Below are 7,694 nucleotides of genomic sequence, written 5' to 3'. Positions count from 1 at the left end.
TGTCTACTGTCGATAAGCTAGTTGTAAATTAGATTACTGACTCTTATGAGTTTTAGTCTAACCACCCTTTACAACTGTGATACAGTAGAACAGTCCGTCTCTGGACAATTAGCAGTGTATCGTATAACTCAATGACAGTGTCGAATGTTGACTAGCTAGTTGTAAGTTAGGTTACTGGCTCTGATGAGTTACACTCTAACCACCCTTAATAACTGTGATACAGCGGAAGAGTCCGTTTTTGGACAAGTGGCGGTGATCGCATAACTCATTGAAAGTGCCGAATGTCTATTAGCTTGTTGAAACTTAGATTACTGGCTTTGATGAGTTTAAGTCTAACCACACTTAATAACTTTGATACAGCGGAACAGTCCGTCTGTTTCGCATAACTCATTGACAGTGTGAGTGTCGATTAGCTAGTTGTAACTTCGTAGCCGAAAAGTCCCTTTAAGAAGAGACTTGAAGATAATAATTATTGTTGTTATTATTGTTATTTTTATCGTCCAGCCATGTACGTGCAGAAATCTATTTCCAACTCAACTGTTTTATAAAACTTACTTCTCCTTCAACGAGACAAGAACGCCGACACTCGACTTCGCACCGATACGCGAATGACGATTCATAGAAATTAAAGCTGTTGATTTTATTGAATGTTACAACTTTGCCCCCACTCCTACACACACAGACACAGCGACGAACGATCTTGGCGACGCTTTCGATTGTAAATATAAGAGCGTTGTCGGCGGCGACAACCGGAAATGGCAAACCCTGTGTCAGTCAGATTTGTTTATTTCACGCCAATTTGAACTGCGAAATAATTCGTTTTAACTAATGAGACCTGTGGAAATTCTAAGGTTAATCCTTCGGAGTTAAGACAACAAAGCGTAAAAGTTAAAAAAAAAAAAATACAAAACAAATATATAATATATAAATGTTACCAAAGGCAAGATAAGTTACTCTTTTACCTACCTGAACAAGTGTTTTAAGTTCTGCTGCGATATTCGTTTTCAGCATACCTGAACAAACTGAGGGTTGGCCCCTTTCATACGCTGCCTGTTCAAACTGTTCAAACATGGTCGCCAGTGATTTACATTTAAAAATACACGCATTAATAAAACTAGCTCCAAAACTATTTGTCTCTGCTAATTTTCCTTGCGATATTCATATGTGTATATATACGTTTATGTAATCGTTAGGTTAACAATCAATAAACCTTATTAACCGATAACCATGGTCTCTCCGTTGATGTGATTTATTACCATGTTTTTTTTACTGTTATGAAGGATTCCATTTACCCACGTCATAACAGTACATACTCCTTCATGTATGGTATATGGACCGTGGTGAGTTTTCGGGTGTTTGGTCCAGATTTCTTGGAGCTGATGTCATGCTCTCTGGATAGTTGTTTCAGCAGATTGTTTAAGAGAAAACCTTCTCTTGATATGCATGGCTGCTATTACATACTAGACTGCCCGTGACCCGTTGGGTCAGTATGTTATATTAGCTATGGAATTCATGTATGAGCGTGACACTTGTGACATAAAGAAAATAGTTTTTTTGTTTTTTTTACATAACAGAAACATTTCTATGAAAGTATATTAAAGTGAAAAATCACGGACGGATCACTCAAACATGAAAAAAAAATCCTACCTATTCGTGTAAAGTTACCTATTTTTCTAAACATAAATCGAAAATTCCACATGATAGATACTCGACTACCTGTGACCCGTTGGGTCAGTATGTTATATTAGCTATGGAATTAATGTATGAGCATGACACTTGTGACGTAAAGAAAATAGTTTTTTGTGACGTAACAGAAACATTTCTATGAAAGTATATTAAAAATGAAAAAAAGAATATAGATAGATTTCTATGAGTCGATCTGTTTATAATGGTTTATTTTTGAAATTATAAGTGGTTTGCCATACTTATAGGTAAATCTGCACTATTCAAATTTTGATATATCGTTTAATTTAAACGCGAAAAAAACAAAAACAATTGGGACGCTGAAAACGTACACAGTAAAACAATACGTTGTAAAATGCTCTTATGTTTGTCAAAGGTTAAAGTAGATTTATTTGTAAGAAAATTGCGTTAAAATAACTTAAACGTAATACGGAAATGAACGATGTGAAAAAAATGCAGAAAGTATTAACAATTTTTTATTTGGATAATTTAAACGCCAAAAACAAAAACAGTTGGGATGCTGAAAACGTAAACAGTAAAACAATACATTGTCAATGGGTCAAAGTTGATTTATTTGTAAGAAAATTGCGTTAAAATAACTTAAACGTAATACGGAAATGAACGATGTGAAAAAAATGCAGAAAGTATTAACAATTTTTTATTTGGATAATTTAAACGCCAAAAACAAAAACAGTTGGGATGCTGAAAGCGTAAACAGTAAAACAATACATTGTCAATGGGTCAAAGTTGATTTATTTGTAAGAAAATTGCGTTAAAATAACTTAAACGTAATACGGAAATGAACGATGTGAAAAAAATGCAGAAAGTATTAACAATTTTTTATTTGGATAATTTAAACGCCAAAAACAAAAACAGTTGGGATGCTGAAAACGTAAACAGTAAAACAATACATTGTCAATGGGTCAAAGTTGATTTATTTGTAAGAAAATTGCGTTAAAATAACTTAAACGTAATACGGAAATGAACGATGTGAAAAAAATGCAGAAAGTATTAACAATTTTTTATTTGGATAATTTAAACGCCAAAAACAAAAACAGTTGGGATGCTGAAAACGTAAACAGTAAAACAATACATTGTCAATGGGTCAAAGTTGATTTATTTGTAAGAAAATTGCGTTAAAATAACTTAAACGTAATACGGAAATGAACGATGTGAAAAAAATGCAGAAAGTATTAACAATTTTTTATTTGGATAATTTAAACGCCAAAAACAAAAACAGTTGGGATGCTGAAAACGTAAACAGTAAAACAATACATTGTCAATGGGTCAAAGTTGATTTATTTGTAAGAAAATTGCGTTAAAATAACTTAAACGTAATACGGAAATGAACGATGTGAAAAAAATGCAGAAAGTATTAACAATTTTTTATTTGGATAATTTAAACGCCAAAAACAAAAACAGTTGGGATGCTGAAAACGTAAACAGTAAAACAATACATTGTCAATGGGTCAAAGTTGATTTATTTGTAAGAAAATTGCGAGAGTATACTTGTAATACAGAATAGTTGCAAAACATCCCCACCTTTCTCATATTAAATAATAATTTCTAAATAATAACGTTAATATTTCAGTGCGCAGGTCAAATTCTGCAAAAGTAGCGATTGGTGTTTATTTGGTTATGCTGTTATTGGTTTATGTTTATGTACACGTGCGCAACCGGAAGTCGTAAACCGGAAAGTGGGTTACATCACTCGTTACAAGGTCATTTGAGTTTTATAATTATATAGATTACTTTTGTTCGGCGTTGTAGGCAACAGACTATTCCTTTCTTTACATTATATGGATGGGGGAGTTGAAGTTTAGATATTGTCCAGTGAAAGTTGGCTTTCGATATACAGATGACCTACAATTGTGAATTACTTATGAATTCTATTTTGTCATGGCTGACGGAATGAAAGCCTGTAACCTTAAGATGCACCCGAAAAAGTTTGGAGGTTACATCGGCTGAAACGTTATGAGAACATCCATCTCTGATCATTATGATTAAAAAAATATCCGTCTCCGATTCCTAGGTTTCTAAAAATATCTGCAGCAATTCCTAGGATTCTCAAAAATTCCACCTCTGATTTGTAGGATTCTAAAAATATCCATCTCCAATTCCTAGGATTCAAAAAATATCCGTCTTTGATTCCTAGGATTCTAAACATATTCATCTCTGATCCTTATGATTCGCAAAATATCAGTCTCTGATTCCTAGAATTCTAAACATATCTATATCCGATTCTTAGGATTGTAAAAATATCCGTTTCTGATTCTTAAGATTAAAAAAATATCCGTTTACGATTTCAAGGATTCTAAAAATATCTATCGCTAATTCTTAGGATTCTAAAAATATCCACCTCTTATCCTTCTGATTCTAATAATATCCGTCTCTGATTCCTAAGATTCTAAACTTAACAGCCTCTGATCCCTAAGAGTTTTAAAATATCGGCCTCTAATTTCTAGGATTCTAAAAATATCCATCCCCAAACAATGCAAATATCATTGCTTGCTTCTCCAATTTGCATTTTAAAATATATTTCTCTCCTTTTAATATAGGAATGTTCACTCTAGATCTGCTGGGAGGCCGACAATTACATTACTCAAAGAACAAGGTAAGTGAATTCTTGTTGCCTTTTCTGTCGTTGCCGTTCTTTCATGTAAAGTGATTCTTTAGATGCTCAGGATCATGACAAAAATATTCGCCTCTGATTTCTAAGATTCTAAAAAATATCCGCTTCCGATTCCTACAGTTGTAAACATATCCGTCACTGATTCCTAAGATTCTAAGAATATCTGTCTCCGATTCCTAGAATTCTAAAGCATTCCATCTTTGGTTCCTAAGATTCTAAAAATATCCGCCCCCCCCCTCCAATTCTTAGATTTAAAAAATATCCATCTCTGATTTCTTAAATTGTAGACATATCCGTCTCTGATTCCTAAGATTCTAAAAATATCTGCCTCTGATTCCTAAGATTCTTAAAATATCCATCTCCGATTCCTAGAATTGTAAACATATCCATTTCTGATTCTCCAGATTCCAAAAATATCTATCTCTGATTCCTATGATTCTAAAGATATCCGTCTCTGATTCCTATGATTCTAAAAAATATCTGCCTCTGATTCCTAAGATTCTAAAAATATCCATCCCTGATTCCTAAAATTCTAAAAATATCCGTCTCTGATTCTTAAGATTCCAATATCTGCCTCTGATTCTTTAGATTTTTAAAATATCCATCTCCGATTCTTAAGATTCCAATAATATCTGCCTCCGAGTCCTAAGATTCTAAAAATATCTATCTCTGATTCCTAAGATTCTAAAAATATCCATCTTTGATTTCTAAGATTCTAAAAATATCTATCTCTGATTCCTGAGATTCTAAACATATTTGTCTCCGATACTTAAGTTTCCAATAATATCTGCCTCTGATTCCTAAGATTCTAAAAATATCCACCTCCGATTCCTAAGATTGTAAACACATTTGTCTCCAATTCTTAAGATTCCAATAATATCTGCCTCCATTCCGATGATTCTAAAAAATATCCATCTCCGATTCCTAAGATTCTAAAAATATCTATCTCTGATTCCTGAGATTTCCCAACTTTACTGACATGCAGAAGTTCAAGTGTAATGTGAACAGACATCTTGCTACTCATCTCCCTTCATAATATCCCTGCAAATTATGTCCCCGATAGTAGCGCCGTACTGTGCCATGTTTGGGGTGAAAATAGAATAAAATAAATAAATAAAATATAACTAGCAGAGGTACCCGGCATTGCCTGGGTGTGTGGAGGTGGTGTAGTAAGGAATCCCCTCCAAAAAGGAGTGGAAGTAGCGAGGTAGAGGGGATCAAAACAATAGTAGGCAGCCCGGGTGGAGAGAGGTGTTGTTTAAAAATATTGGGAGCAGGCAGGTTCAAGGCCGGAAGCAAAGGAGGAAAAAACAAAAATGTAACGTCTTGGCCAATGCGTCCATGGCGAAATCGGAAGCCGAGAGCGTTGAAATTAAGAGTAGTCAGTTCAACAGAGACGATGACTTGCGAAAATATCAACAAAAAAAGCGACCACCTCCTTGTAAAAAACAGGTGAGTTGAGGTTGAAGGAATTAATTTTTCGATATTTGTTGTCTGAGACATTGAGCTTCAAAACGAAACTGATGTGTCGTGTGTGTCGAAAGTTTTAGCAGACATAAAAACATACATAAACAGACATTTGAGATTCATCTAATAGATTATGTAAAGTCAAAAACTAATACAAAAACTGTAATTATTTTATACAAAATCTGTGTTTTCTTTTTATAAATAAAAGGTGCCAAGAATGTGCTTCTACATGCATTTGATGGTCGGCCCGCGGTTGCAATGGAAGGCGTGAGAGAAGGTTATTATTTTTCCATTCCGCCATCCATTGTCAGGAGCGAACAGGTAAGCAATTAGTTTGCACTCACACTTTTTTTTGCCATAAGAAATTATCGTTTCTCTTGTCTACAATTACATTATTGTTGTAGACCCGTGCTATGGGTTACAAATGAAAGAAACCACAAGTAGTGTAAAGTGTATACAATATAATATGTATTTATCATAAAGAATCCAAGAGCCACTGAAGTGGTATGAGAGGAACATGTTCGTAGCATGCGGTTAAACATGGTATGAATGTATCCATTTAGTTACTGAAAACAGTGGTATTCATAGGACTGGTTGATTCCACTTAGTTCTCAAATAGGGGTGATTTGTACCCCACAACATTTATTAAAACATTTTTTTCACTCACGTTCAACCCTAACAAGGCATATTGCCACTTGGACATAGGGTTACAATTGGACTTTTTGTCCGCAACTTGGTTTTAAAATTTATAGTTTCTTTAAATGCTGTCGTAATGGCTCTTGTGGGCTGCGACGTTGTTTGGCTGTGGAATTTATTATATATATATATATATATATATATGTTGCATCCCTCTGCCTGTTCTACAAGTATTTTAATGGTGAATGCTCTGATGAACTGCAAGCACTTGTGCCCCCACGACATGAACACCCTCAACAGACCCGACAAGCTGCAAAATCCCACCCCCACACAGTAGAGATCCCTAGATGTAAAAGATCTTTCTACTCCAGTAGTTTCTTCCCCAGAACCGCTAGACTTTGGAATTCCATTCCAGGTCACTGCTTTCCCAACTGTACTGACATGCAGAAGTTCAAGTGCAACGTGAACCAACATCTTGCTGCCCAAATCCCTACATAGTACCCCAGTAGTTGTTTACCCTGATAATAGCCCCTTACACCAAAGTGGCAATGTGCCTTGTTTGGGGTGAAAATGTAATAAAAAAAAATATATATATATATATTTGGTGCCTCTCCTTTGTGAAATGACAATTGGCACGCTCACACTAGGGGAACTTCCAGAAGGTGTTGGAACTGTACAACAAGTGCATTACAGCCAGAGGAGATTACTTGGAAGGGGACTAGAGTTTTATGTATGTACTATCAATAAAAGTGGCCATATGAAAAAAAAAATTTTTTTTCTTGTCATTTCTCTCCAACCCAAACCTTTTCTTCTATTCAATGTCGACCGACCATTTTTTCTCTTGTCTTTCATGTCTTCCAAGAAGCAAAAACTTGTGAAACAACTTCCGCTAGAACATTTGATCCTTGAGTCCGACTCACCTGCTCTCGGACCGGAAAAACAGGTGAGAAATATTTCCAAATGTATTTTAATCCAGCCCCGAGTTGTAAAAATACAGATTTCTTTTGAAAACCATTTCCATCCTTCAAGTCTTCCCTTTCCTGTTGTCCTGTTACAAAAGAGATTATAAAAACATTGGTACTGTCGGTTTCAAGTCTAAAACAAATGGGACCAATCCCTGATCGCCTATGTTGGTCCCTCTTCAGCCTCTGTTTGTATCTGAATCACTGATTTGTATCAGAAATCCACTGAGGAGAGCTCGATATAGGCGACCAGAGATTTAAAAAATTTTGATAATCTTTACTTTTTGCTTGTTAACGGATTTTTCTGCAAACCT

At 34.9% G+C, this 7,694-nt stretch overlaps 1 long non-coding RNA gene across 3 annotated transcripts; it reads left to right on the top strand.

Annotated features, from left to right (window-relative positions):
- Positions 1-1,697: 1,697 nt before the first annotated feature.
- LOC145270595 (uncharacterized) lies at positions 1,698-7,404 on the top strand. Of its 3 annotated transcripts, XR_013865461.1 has the most exons (4): positions 1,698-1,931; positions 4,242-4,297; positions 5,991-6,103; positions 7,281-7,389. It is a non-coding gene; the product is annotated as an uncharacterized LOC145270595 (long non-coding RNA). The 3 variants fall into 3 exon arrangements; XR_013865460.1 differs by lacking the exon at positions 1,698-1,931 and having other exon boundaries at positions 3,164-4,297; positions 7,284-7,404; XR_013865459.1 differs by lacking the exon at positions 1,698-1,931 and having other exon boundaries at positions 3,165-4,297.
- Positions 7,405-7,694: the final 290 nt, after the last annotated feature.

Source organism: Euprymna scolopes, chromosome 46 (assembly GCF_053919585.1).
Source record: "Euprymna scolopes isolate OS-2025 chromosome 46, ASM5391958v1, whole genome shotgun sequence".
Taxonomy (NCBI): Eukaryota; Metazoa; Mollusca; class Cephalopoda; order Sepiida; family Sepiolidae; genus Euprymna; species Euprymna scolopes.
The sequence above is the reverse complement of the archived record's forward strand: the minus strand, read 5'-3'. Positions and strand labels throughout refer to the sequence as shown.